Genomic DNA, 12,719 nt, shown 5'->3' on the forward strand with positions numbered 1-12,719 from the left:
AACCCAGCTGGAGTGAAGGAGGGCCTGATTCTCTATCCACTCCAGGATGCTGAAATAACATACAGATGAACACTTTGTCACTGATCATTCTATATTCATATGTACTGTTGTGCAGATATTAAAAAATCTTGTAAATAAAAGCACACTTTGCTACTCAGTACACTTTTTTTCTTTTCGGTCAGATTAATATTTTCCAATATTCTTGGGTATCCCAACTTTTTTTTATCCAAGGGAGAAGGAACAATGAGCAGTCCTACTCTTTGCCAGCCGGTGCCTGCAGTCTGGCTTCTAGTTATTCCCCGCCGGCCCGGTCCCCTTGGCCTGCCCCTCCAGTAATTATATTTGTCGTTTGATGTTAATAAATTCGGGAGTGAAAAATGTAGAAGGGCAGCGCCTTCCGTGGGCTGAGAGGGACGCCTCTTCCTCTCCCTCTTTTCACTGCTTGCCCCGTGCAGGCGGGTCCTGGGGCCGAGGCTGCACCCGCACTCACCGGGGGGCGCTGTGCCGCCGGCCCCGAGGCGGCCGGAGGTGAGTCGGCTGGGAGGCGGCGGCTCCCGGTTCTGCCGGCTCGCGGAGGGGCGAATCCCAGGCTGCGAGGTCGCCGCCCCCGCCCCTCGGCCGGCCCCTTTGCCCGCGCCGGGGAGAGGGGAGTGGCCGGGCGCCTCCCGCCGCAGCGCCGCACTCTGCAGCTGCCGCGCACTCTGCAGCTGGGCGCGCACGGGAGCCCCGGCTGCGGCGCTTGGAGGCGGTGTGGGAGCGCGGGCGCAGGGGCCGGCAGTCGCCGGGCAGCAGCCGCTAGCAGCATCCGCCGAGTAGCCGCGTGGGAGCCCCGCAGCCTCGCAGAGGGCCAACGTCCCGGAGCGCGCCGGAGAGGGTGGACGACGAGGAGGCAGAGTGGCGCTCGGCGAGGTAGCGCGAGCGCTTTCCCTCTTCCCCCTGCCCTGCCCGCTCGGTCCTTTGTGCCCGCGGTCCCCGTGGTCCTGACGCAACCCGCTGGGCGCTGGGCAGCGGGGTCTGCGGTCTTCACTCCCGGGCCGGGCGGCGAGGCGGCGAGAGCTGCGCACCCTGGAGGTCGCGCAGGGTGGTCGCGACTCCGCAGTTGCTTCGGGGGCGGTGGGAGAGTAGAGGGCGCTAAACTAAGTTGCTCTCACTTTGCCCCATCCCCCTCGTACCTGTGGGCAAAGTGGAATCCTGGTCTTCCTGGTGTTCACCCACACCCCCTCCATCCCCCTGGTGCACAGCTGTTTCCTGGCCCCCTGGTTCTATAGAAGGAGGCGGGGTGGCCTCCTCCGGGAAGGAAAGCAGAGGGAGAACAATGGGGCGTCCTGGGGAGTGGGGTTCAGGTGCGGCGTGCCCCGGCGGCTGGGGAGAAAGGGCCCGGGACCCGATGGGGCGTCCTGCGCGTGCAGCTGCGCTCTGCTCCTTTGTTCCACCGCAGCGGAGGGGGCTGCCCTGGGTCTCGTTTCCTGCCCGGGATGGGATTGATTCACGGTCCTGGAGAGGGAAGGGGAGGGGGCGGGGCAGGAATGGAAGCAGGAGCGGGCGTCCTGGAGGGTTCTTGCTGGGGCGGGGAAGAGGGTTGGGGAGTGGGTGATGAGAGAGAGTGGGGAGTTGATTACAAACACCCAGCATTTTGTCCAAGGGCTTGCTGTGTGGGTTTCTGGAGCTTATTTGTAATGCTTTGTTCAGACTGCGGCCGAGCGTTTATTGCTGCAACAAGTTGTGTACTTCCTTGAGTTCTAGGCGTTCTCAGTGTTGGTTTGTTGAAATCAAATCTTCTTAATTAGAATGGAAGAAGACTTTTTTGACCCCCCGCTGTAAATCAGAGTATTTGTGTGTATATATGTGCCTGTGGGTCCGTGTTTGTAGCTAGTAGGTATTGACTCGAATGGGTAGGGAGCAAATTTTATAGCATTGATTTTGACACAATTTTCTCCATTGTAATATAACAAATTTCCAGGAATATTTGAGGAGGAAAACCATCAGAAAATTAGACATTGCTAAATAAATGAGTCAGGTTAGATAACACCAGATTGAAAAACCCTTTACAGTCTTTCCCAGAAAACACATCATACACACCACTCTTTGGGCTTTGAGTTAAGGAGTCACGACTTCTGTGCTTTCACTGCCATAATGTGGGTCATCTGGACTAAGAGAGAGAACGGTTAGCATTATGGTGAACAGAAATCTTTTTTTAGGGGGAGGTAGAATTGAATGTAAGGTGTTGGGCATATGTTAAGTGACCCTTTCCTAGATTGGAATCAAGAGGCCCAAGAGGATTGGCTGACCTCCCCGGGGGAGTCACAGGGGATTGAATGATGAGTGTTTTTTGAATGGAGTATTCCAAGCGAAACCATTTAGGGAGGAGGCTGACATTTCCAGGCATTCATGGTTTGTGCCTATGGGACCCTGGTGGAAAGATCCCAGAGTTGTACTGAAGGTTAGAATTACTGTGGGGATAGTTTAGGAGACATTCAGTTATAGTTGTCTGGCTGCAGGCAGGGCTGGGAAATGACGCAGAGCTGCTGCTTTGAGACGTCTGAGGGCTCAGGGGTAAACTACCCCATTGGCTGTTCATTTGAAGACAACCAAGTTTGAAAGTCTCTTAACCTTAGAAGGGGGATGAGAAACGTACTCCGGGGGAGAAAAATGTTTCCTGCCCACTCAGTGGTAATGGAAAAGAGCTGTACCAGCTACTAGGATGTGGTCAGATTTTTAGGCCAGGCTGAAAAGCAGTGGGATTTGTCCTCAGGAGCCATTATGATGTGCAGCTGAAGTGGGATGCTGTCCAACCGTCAAGCTGTTTGTCGTTATAACTAACACACTGCTTGGCAAAACATGGTGCCATGGGCAGTGAACAGAGGAGACTGCCTTCCTTACTGTTGTCTTGGCATTTGGGGCTTTTTGTTTATGTTGTGAATTGTTTTGTAAAATAGAGCACAGTTGGATTCCTCCCAAGTACTCTTTGGAATATACATTGACAAAATGCAAAGGGTAAGACTGTCACTGCTACCAAAGACATGGATGGGAGATGCTCTTAAATAGCTGGTCTATGGCCACAGGCCATTCCATGGATTCCCTATTGTATGATGAGGCTGGTTACAGGCTGCACCCTCTTCATGGGATGGGATGAATCATCACTTTGTCAACCCTGGAGTTAAAAGACAGACTCTCCCTGATTGCTGCACAGTTACGCAAAGCAATGAGGAGCTTCTGACATCAGTGGGAGGGAGTGGGGGTGGGTGGGAGTGGTATCTGGCCAAGAAGGGAATCCTCAGAGGGTAGGATCCCTGTTTTTAATATTTGTTCTCCTTTTGGGTGAGATTCTTCTATTGTCCCCCTCCCTTCTGCTGTTTCTCATTTTTCGGTTGTGCTGGGTCTTCATTGCTGAGTGGGCTTTTCTTTCACTGCGGAGAGCAGGGGCTACCCTTTGTTGCAGTGAATGGGCTTATCATTGCGGTGGCTTCTCTTGTGGAGTGCAGGCACCACGTGCACGGGCTTCAGTAGTTGAGGCTCTAGGACTCTGGCGCGCAGGCTGAGTAGTTGTAGTGCACGTGCTTAGTTGCTCTGTGATAAGTGGGATCTACCCTGACCAGATATCTTACTGGTGCCCTCTGCATTGCAAGGTAGATTCTTAACCACTGGACCACCAGGGAAGCCCCCTTCTACGATTTTCAATGGACACTTTGATTTTACGCTATCATTTAGTATTTACTATGTGAAAAAGGTTTTATATGCATTATTCTATTAATCCTCACAACTTGATAAAGTGGGTATTATCTCCATTTTAACTTTTGAAACTGAGGCCTAGGGAGTTTGGTAACTTGCTTAGTTGTGTAGGTATCTAGTAAGTGGTGGAGGTGAGATATGATTTCTAATCTCTGATTCCAAGGTCTGCAGTGTATGGTATGATTATCTTTTAATACTGGGAATGATAGCAACTTGATTATCTATTTGATTATGCTTGGTCTCTCAGTGTCCAACTCTTTGTGACCCTTTGGGCTGTGGTCCGTCAGGGTCCTCCGTCCATGGGGTTTTTTTAGGCAAGGATACTGAAATAGGTTGCCATGCCCTCCTCTAGGGGATCTTCCCGACCCAGGGATCAAACCTGAGTCTCCTGTGTCTCTTGCATTGCAGGTGGATTCCTTACCTGCTAAACCATCAGGGAATCCCAAGTATGTATTTGTTTAGCCATTTTCAGATTTCATATCACTTTCATGTATCTTACCATCATGGATTCTTTCAAAAACCACTATGAGATAGGTTTGAAAGGCTAGATTAGTGACAGCTCTTCAAATTGTATTGTTAAAAAGCTTTGCTGTTTGATGGCCTATGTTAATAAACTTTAAGTGAATGAAATAAATGAAAAAGTTAGGCTGCACATTTTTAAAAATAAGTGTTTTTTTTTTTTTTTTTTTTGGCAGGGGGAACATTTAAAGGTAGTGGAATGGAGTAGATCTTATAGTCACTTGATATTTATTGAAATCTATTTTAGCCCATTTTTCTTCCAGCCTTTATTAGAACACTGCACTTTGCCTCTTTACTGAGACCTAATGCCAGCATGTCTTTTTAGAAGAGGAATAAGGAGGGAAGGAATGTGACTCTAAAGAGGAAGTGGGACATCAGAATTGGAGTCATACACAGCAGCAGGCCGTAGATTTTCCCAGCACTTGCTTTTTGTCCTGGCAGTCGCCTTTTACAGAAGACATTCTTCCTTAGGGAAGTGTCAAGGGTCTTTCTTTACAATATCCTCTGAGATCATCACATTTCTGAGCTCTGTGGGAACACACATTCCACAGGATTTCTGTGCTCATCCTGTCCCCACAGGGGAAGGGAAGGGAAGCTTAGGCATCCACGTGAGAGGGGAATGGAAGTGGTATCCGTCCTTGGGGTGGGGAGTGGAGTATGGTGCTGAACTGGCGGCACCTGACCTTGACCTAGGAGACCTCTGAGTGCAGGAGCGGAGTGGATCCGAACACTTGGCATCATCAATTGCTTATGGACTTCTCAGAATGCTCCTGGGCAAGTGGAAAATTCCATATTGGTTTCTATTTGTTGTTGTTCCTAAGATAAAACTTTGAAGACTGAAAGTTCTACCTTTACTTGTTTAATTATTTCAAGCTAGGACATCATTTGGGGTCTTCAGAGATTGTAGTATAAGTGCAGTAAGTTTTGTCTCCTGAGGCCATTACATTCTCATCCATTGGATATTTAGAGGGGATGCACACGCGTAGGCTGCTGAGTGCTAACTGGGAGCACCTTCCATACCAGCTAAGAGGGATGAAAGATGCTCTTATAACTCCCATAGGTTTCTTTTCAGTTGCCAGTGTCTTCATCAATTCATATCTTATTAAGCACACAGCTGATGTAGGGCTGTGCATTAAAAAACAGCAAAGGAAATCTGTTGTGTATCAGAGGATGTACAGGGCAGCTCAGTGCCCCCAGAGAGTGGATGTTAGTGATGAAGAAAATGACTGTGACAGCTGTGGTGACCAAGGCCATGCCAATACTTGCTGCTGAGACAAAAGCTGTAAACAAACCAAAGCGTGAGAGTGGGAGGACCCAAGCACAGTGCCTGAGCCTTGGTTTTGTTTCCTCCAACTTCTGATGGTGCCAGAGGATTGAGTTTCTGAACACCTGCCTCTGAAGGCTGGACTGGTTGGTGTGTTAAGGAGCATCTTTCTTGTGAATTTGCTGCCTGAGGAGAGAGGACCGTATCCTTTTTTAGACCCCAAGGATGTATAAAGTACCATCCCATGGGAGAGGGTGTTGCACTCCATGGTTGGTCCTGCTGTCCAGCAAGTCCCTCCTGCTTTCTTCCCTGCCAGCATCCCACCATTCCGCATCTTGTGTTCAGCCCCACTGAGGCTGTTCATAGACTTCAGGCCTATTTGCATTGTGGACAGGAAATGCCAAGTCACCAAAGAATTGTAATATATTTTGCTACATGACATTCATGCTGCTGTCCATTAAGTATTGGGTACTTGGGCTGTGTCAGGCTGCATCCTGTATTCTCCATAGCCTGATTCATTTATTCCTCATTGTTCTTCTTTAGTAGGAGGTATTTGTAAATGGGGGGTTGAGTAACCGGCCCAGGCTAGTAGAGATCAAACCCAAGACTGTGTGCTTCGCCGTCTTCCTCTTGGTGCAATGCTCTTGGAAGCCTTAAGGAGTGAGTTTTATAGAGTTAGAGAGCGAGCCCACCCTGACAGTGTCTCTCCCTCCTAGATCGCTTCCTTTGTCCCCTGGAGTCAGGGCTCCTGTGTCCTTGACTGCACTAGTGCTGGGAGAGTTGGTTGAAATGCTTCTGAGTTTCTCTTTTTTTTCCCCTGTGTCTTGTGCTTGGCTCTCCTGCATTATTCTCTCAAGTAAGGGGGACTTGGTGAAACAAACCAAGGAGCCAGCTGTGCCTGGTGATCTTTCTCAACCTCTGCTGATCACTGCCTTTTCTGTGGGAGTTCACTGGCCTTCTGGGAGTTTTCCAGGGCTTTGTCCGATCTCTGGCCTCCAGTCTTTGTGGGCACAGTTATGCTGCTGGGCATTCAGTTGGAGCTCAGAGTCTCATGCATGTGGGTAAACTGTGGGAGTACCATTGCAGAGCTGGAACTTTGGGCGTTAAGACTTTGGACAAAGAAAGGAAGAAAAGAATTGGTATGAAATGCATTCTCATCCAAGATAGGCAGTTTTTGAAGTTGCAGTCTAGAGGTAAATGAAAATGGATATTCTTCCTTTGCTTAGCAGATAAACCACAACATTGAGCTTTACAAACACCAGGTGCCTGGCTCGTAGATAACTCGGAGGGGCCAGGAGGATACCAGGTCTCTGCTTTCCAGAGACTTCTGATCAATCTTGCATGGACTCAAAATGCCTTGAAATTACACAGATGGCTTTATTTTGTTGTGTTAAAATGAAGATATGATTCAGAATTGTACTTTACAAGTTTTAAAACTTGTTAAAAAAGATTCACATCCTTGAAGAGGCTTTAGAAAATTTGCCTTGAAAGGACAGTGGAATGGAGCAGGTTATTCACTATTGGTTTCGTTATTGTGTGTTTGCATATTAGTTGACTGGTCGTTTTCACTGGCTTTATGAAAACATTTTCTGCACACTTCCACCAGAAGAGAAAAAAAACAAACCAAAAACCTTAATTGAAAAATTCCCGCTGGCCCTACTGACTTTTGCCAGTGTACACCTTCTCTCTCTTACCCTCGTGCTCGTTTCTTATGAATTCTGTATTAGACTCTGAAGCACTGTTTGCAGTGTTCAGATTGCAAATAAGCTGATCATTTTTTCCCTTGAAAGTGCTTCAAAAGGGTCATCACTCTTTTATTCATTTTATGAAGTCCCTGTCTAAATGCTTTTAGGAGCAGTTTAATTTTTATGAACATAGGGCTTAGGCCAGTTTGCATGGCTTTTTTTTTTTGGCAGCCCTCATGCTGTCTAATTATAGTTGTAATACGCTGACCACAGTTTTGATTTACTTCTGATGTGGTGAGCCATCTAGTAAAAAGTTCTCACTTGCTTGAAATCTTCAGGGTGTTGAGAGGCATTCATAAAAATATATGAACCACCACATTGGGTCAGATTCAGGAATCTGCTTTCTGCCCTAGGAATACTAAGTATTTTGTGACAATGGAAGGAGGAGACTATATAGCTTTTATAGATCTTGGGGCAATCTCTTTAGCACCCATAATTGTATAATCTCTTAAAGACCTCTCATCCTTATACTTAAATTCATATATTCAGATTCTTGAATTGTTTATTTGTATCCTGTGTTGTAAACATTTCACACCTTCTTTAAAGGCAGAACTTGACTCTCTTGGTGTTTTGACTTCAGATATTTAGTTTTTGGAATGGTAGAGTGGTAAAATTGAAAGGGCCTTCAGGCCACCCCCATAACCCCTTCCGTGTGTCTGAGAACTGCCCAGGCTCAAAAAGTTAGCCAGGGATACATCTGTCAGTGGACTCCAAGTCTTTGAACTCCTTGCTCACTTTTCTTTCCAGGGGAGTATCTTTCTCTCCAGATCCATCAAAATCCAGCCTTAGGGCCCATTACCTAAGTAGTTGATCCTGTGTCTGCGCTAATCTTACAGTCATCTTGACTTTGGGTTTCAGAAGCATCACTGACTTCTCTATTTTCTGTGACTTTTACATCTGTCCACTCAGTTACAGTGTCGGGTTGAGTGTTGCCTTTTATTTTCAAATCCCTAAGTCTATTCTGGTTCAGGCCTTTAAAAGGCTGGGTTACCAGAATGCAACGTTTCCCAAAGGGTGTTGTTCCATGACAAGTTAGTAAAAAAGAGTCCTTGGCCAAGTAAGTATTGGTTAAACAACATTTTGAATAAGTTTCTGTAAATAAACTTAAAACAGTTTCCTCTATGCAGAAAGCCTTGTCATGGGCTTTTATTTGTGACTGTGCACTGTGGATCTCCAAGAGGAAGATGGAGTGTGCGCAGGTCCCAGCTTCTGTGACCAGTGTCCCCCGTTGTGGCAGGATCACTTTGTAGGTAACACTGCTGGAGTTACTGCATTGTACTGTTTCTAGATCTGTCACGGTCTGGCTTTCCATGGGACCATGTGTTACTTGGTTCTCGCTCACATATTTCTTTTGCTTCTCTGCCTTGTTGTTCTCCTGGATATTTTCCTTTTTCCTGGAAGCCCCTCTCCACCTGTCACACCTACACATCTGTCACAACCCAGTTTTCCTGAGCTGGTAGCATTTACTGTTTCACAGCTTACGACAGTGAAAATATTTGAAACAGTCAAAGTATTGGAAGTAACACTGCACACCCATAATAGTTAAATTACTGGAATTCACACCAAATGCCATGTTCTGTCTTTGTGTCAGCTGACGTGTCAAATGCATGTTGCATTGTTCTCTCTCCCTTCACATGGGTCAGCTTGCACATATATTCTCCAAGCGTGTGGCTTATTTATTTTTTTATTTTGTGTTATTGGAATTACATTCATAATAAAAGTTCAGGGAGAATTGATATCTTTAGGGTCTCATGGCTTCTCATCTGCAACCTAATATACCTCTGTATTGATTAGGTCTTTATGTCCTTCAATGAAAGGACGTGGAAGACCTAAGTAACTTTAATAATTTTATGTGTAAAACTTTTTCACAACTTCTGTTAGATTGGTACCAAGGTGCTTTATGGTTTTTGTGGTCATCATAAGTGGAATCGTTTAACACATTTCTGATTGGTGTCTCTGGTATACAGGAATGGGATCGATTTTGTATTTGTTTATTGATGGGTTCTTGACCAAGTTCACATTACAACTAGTATTTGCTATGGGAGCCTGGAGTCAGGCAGCTTTTCTAATAAAAGTGTGAAATAACTAACAGCCTGTCATGGAAATGTCATAACTCACTTCAATTTAAAAATTCTGTATGACACTTTCAGAAGTAAGGGGAAGTGGTGATTATTGGTTGTTTAATGCATTCATGTATTCAGGCATCAAATGTTTGGGTGCCTAGTATGTCCTTGGCACAGTATTAGGTGCTGGGTAACAGTGAGCAGAGCAGGCGTGTTTCTGTTCTCATGGAATGTGAGGGAGAGACACTGCGGAATTGAACACAGATATTTATGACATGTTTGTGAATTGTGATATTTGCTATGAAGGGAAAGGACAGGACACCGAGAATAAGAAAGATGGGGAGGGGAGACTTTGGCTTGGGGGTGGAGGGAGGGCCTGCCTTAGGAAGCAGGCATTCATGCAGCTGCCTGATGTGCGTCTCCAGGAAGAGAAGGATGGTGGAGTTTTCCAGGCAGTGAAGGTGGGCTCAGAAGCCCTGAGGTGTAGTCCTGCTTTAATAATAGATTGATGGAAATGTTAGTAATCAATGATTTAAAAAGTTTGACTTCTTAGTAAGTTATCATCATAGAAGTCATCAGGAAGATCCCCTGGAGGAAGGCATGGCAACCCACTCCAGTATTAGAGTTCTCTTGCCTGGAGAATTCCATGGATAGAGGAGCCTGGGAGGCTCCATGGGGTCGTGAGGAGTCGGACACCACTGAGCGACTAACACACCCTCATCATCATAGTGGTATGTAATAATGTTTAAGTTATGATGACATAAAAATTTTTGGTCAGTGTATTCCCTTTCCTTCTCAAATGAAGCTGCCCAGGTAAAGAGAGCGCTGCCTGTGTGATAGGGCTTGAATGGGGCTACTGCCCACCCCCAAGCCCCTGCTCCACCCCTTGAGCGCTGCTGCTGCCCTGGTTCCTGGTGGCTGCTGGGCACACCAGCGTCCTGGGCTCTGCACTGTTGGACTGAGATTTGCTCTGTGGTCTGGAGAAGCCCTCTCTCTCCTCCTGGGAGGGCTCTTGAGCAGGGCCATCTTTGGCTGTTCCAAGGTCTAGGGTTTCTCTCTTCCATTTCCCTCTGGCCCCTTCTCTAGACACACAGAGGGCTCTGTTGTGACAGGGTGGGGTGGGGGTGGGGGACTCTGATCTGAGTCATGCACACTTGATTCCCTCGCAGACTGCACACTTCAGTCGCAGCTTTTTGGTCTTTGAGGCTTTGTATCTGGGCCAAGTGTGTAAAGGTTTGGTTTTCCCTTACGTGATGATGACCCTTACTCAGTGAGACAGTGCGGTTCAATTGTCATAGACTTTGCTTTGGGGAGGGTACTGGGTTTGAAACCTGACTCTTATGCTTAGCAGCCCCTGTCCACGTCCTGGGGCACATAGCTTAATCTGTCTCTGCCTCCATTTTCTCATCTGCAACATTTGGATAATAGTAGAGCCTTCTTCCTTGGGTTGTATTAAGAATTCAGTGAGTCAAAATGTGTATAGAATAGTGTCAGGCACAGAGCAAGTGCTTGGTATAAATGTTGGTTGCTACTCCTTAGTCTTTCCTGAAAATGGATTTCTGGGGTTCTTCCTCCCTTTCCCCCAGTAGATATTCAGATTTGTTTGACTCTAAGCCGTGCATATAATATATGATATGATATGGGTCTCTAGATACTCCTCTGAGAAATGTATAGGAAGAAAGATGACAAAGAAACCAAAATGTTCACAGTGATCATGTTTATTTAGTAGATTGGGATGGCTTACTTTACAACCCTATTTATTTTCCATGTTTTCTGTAATCTGGTTATGTTACCTCTGAACTAATAATAATACACAAAAATCTTATGAGAAAGATCAGGCTGCTGTTGCCTAATGATTCCCTCAAGTAGGGCAGAAGAGGGTGGGATGCCTGGGGTCTGCCTGTTTTGGTTGCAGTTCATAGGTGGAGGAGTTTCCCATGTATGCTTATAGTTGCAGGAACACACTGTATTTAATAAAAGTCTTCAGCAGAAGTATCCCTAAAAGTTAGAAGACAGGGATGTGGGACCTTGTGAGGCTCTTCTGTCTTTGAGTGTTTATTTTTCTGCCATCATTTTCCCTTTTTGTCTCTTGCTGCACTCCCTGAGTGGGCCTCTGGCCATCTGTTACTCTCTTTGGTCTCCTCTTACTCCCCTCCCTTTGAGAACCGCTCCTTTCAATGACCCCATCTTTCTCCTTTACTTGCTTGTCACGTGGAAATGATGCACACATTTCTACAATTCAAAGTAAAGACTAAATTTTATTATTTTTAATCGTAAAAATAAATGTAACTTTCACCCTCAAAAATCTAAATTAAGTTGCTTTTTATTTATTCATATCTAGAATTAATTAACTTCCTAGCTCACTAAAGGCTGGGGGAGTGGTCTGTGTGCTGTGTGCTAAGTCACTTCAGTTGTGTCTGACTCTTTGTGACCCCATGGACTATAGCCCGCCAGGCTCCTCTGTCCATGGGATTCTCCAGGTGAGAATACTAGAGTGGGTTGCTGGGGGTGGTCTTTGATTTCCTAAATCAAAACACTGAGAATCTTGGGGGACTTGGAAAATTGAGGGAGTGTTGAAGTTGAATTTTTTCTCTTTCCTTATTTTGCTTAGGGTTGTCTCCATGGCCACCATCTTGTTATGTCTCAGAATTTTTAAAGTTTTCCAAGCTGAAAGAGCAAAATTCTGGAAAATTATTGTTGTTCACTAGCTAAGTCGTGCCTGACTCTTTGTGATCCCATGGACTGCAGCATGCCAGGCTTCCTTGTCCTTCACTATCTCTCGGAGTTTGCTTGAACTCGTCCATTGAGTTGGTGATGCCATCCAACCATCTCATGCTCTGTCGCCCCCTTCTCCTCCTGCCCTCAATCTTTCCCAGCATCAGGGTCTTTTCCAATGAGTCTGCTTTTTGTATCATGTGGCCAAAGTACTGGAGCTTCAGTTTCAGCATCAGTTCTTCCAATGAATATTCAGGGTTGATTTCCTTTAGGATTGACTGGTTTGATATCCTTGCTGTTCAAGGAACTCTCAAGAGTCTTCTCCAGCATCACAATTCAAAAACATCAGTTCTTTGGTGCTCAGCTTTCTTTCTGGTCCAACTCTCACATCTGTACATGACTACTGGAAAAACCATAGCTTTGACTGGATGGATTTTTGTTGGCAAAGTGATGTCTCTGCTTTTTGACGCTGTCTAGGTTTGTCACTGCTTTCCTTCCAAGGAGCAGGTGTCTTTGAATTTTGTGGCAGTAGTCCATCTGCAGTGATTTTGGAGCTTAAGAAAATAAAATTTTCTGGAAAATTGCCAAAATACATCTTTAGAAAGAGAACTTGGCCAAATTTGACACATTTCCTCAAAAGCCCGTTGATTTTAATTACTTTTTTAAAAAGTTCAGTGAGCTTTA

The 12,719-nt window shown here is 45.9% G+C and overlaps 1 protein-coding gene across 1 annotated transcript in view; it reads left to right on the forward strand.

Moving 5' to 3' along the window:
* Positions 1 to 688: 688 nt before the first annotated feature.
* The window catches only part of MYO1B (myosin IB), a 199,171-nt gene continuing 187,140 nt past the window's right edge, over positions 689 to 12,719 (forward strand). The window contains exon 1 of the mRNA XM_019974173.2: positions 689 to 909. The gene's annotated coding sequence lies outside the window, so the exon portion shown is untranslated. The remainder of the gene's footprint in view (positions 910 to 12,719) is intronic.

Source organism: Bos indicus, chromosome 2 (assembly GCF_029378745.1).
Source record: "Bos indicus isolate NIAB-ARS_2022 breed Sahiwal x Tharparkar chromosome 2, NIAB-ARS_B.indTharparkar_mat_pri_1.0, whole genome shotgun sequence".
NCBI lineage: Eukaryota > Metazoa > Chordata > Mammalia > Artiodactyla > Bovidae > Bos > Bos indicus.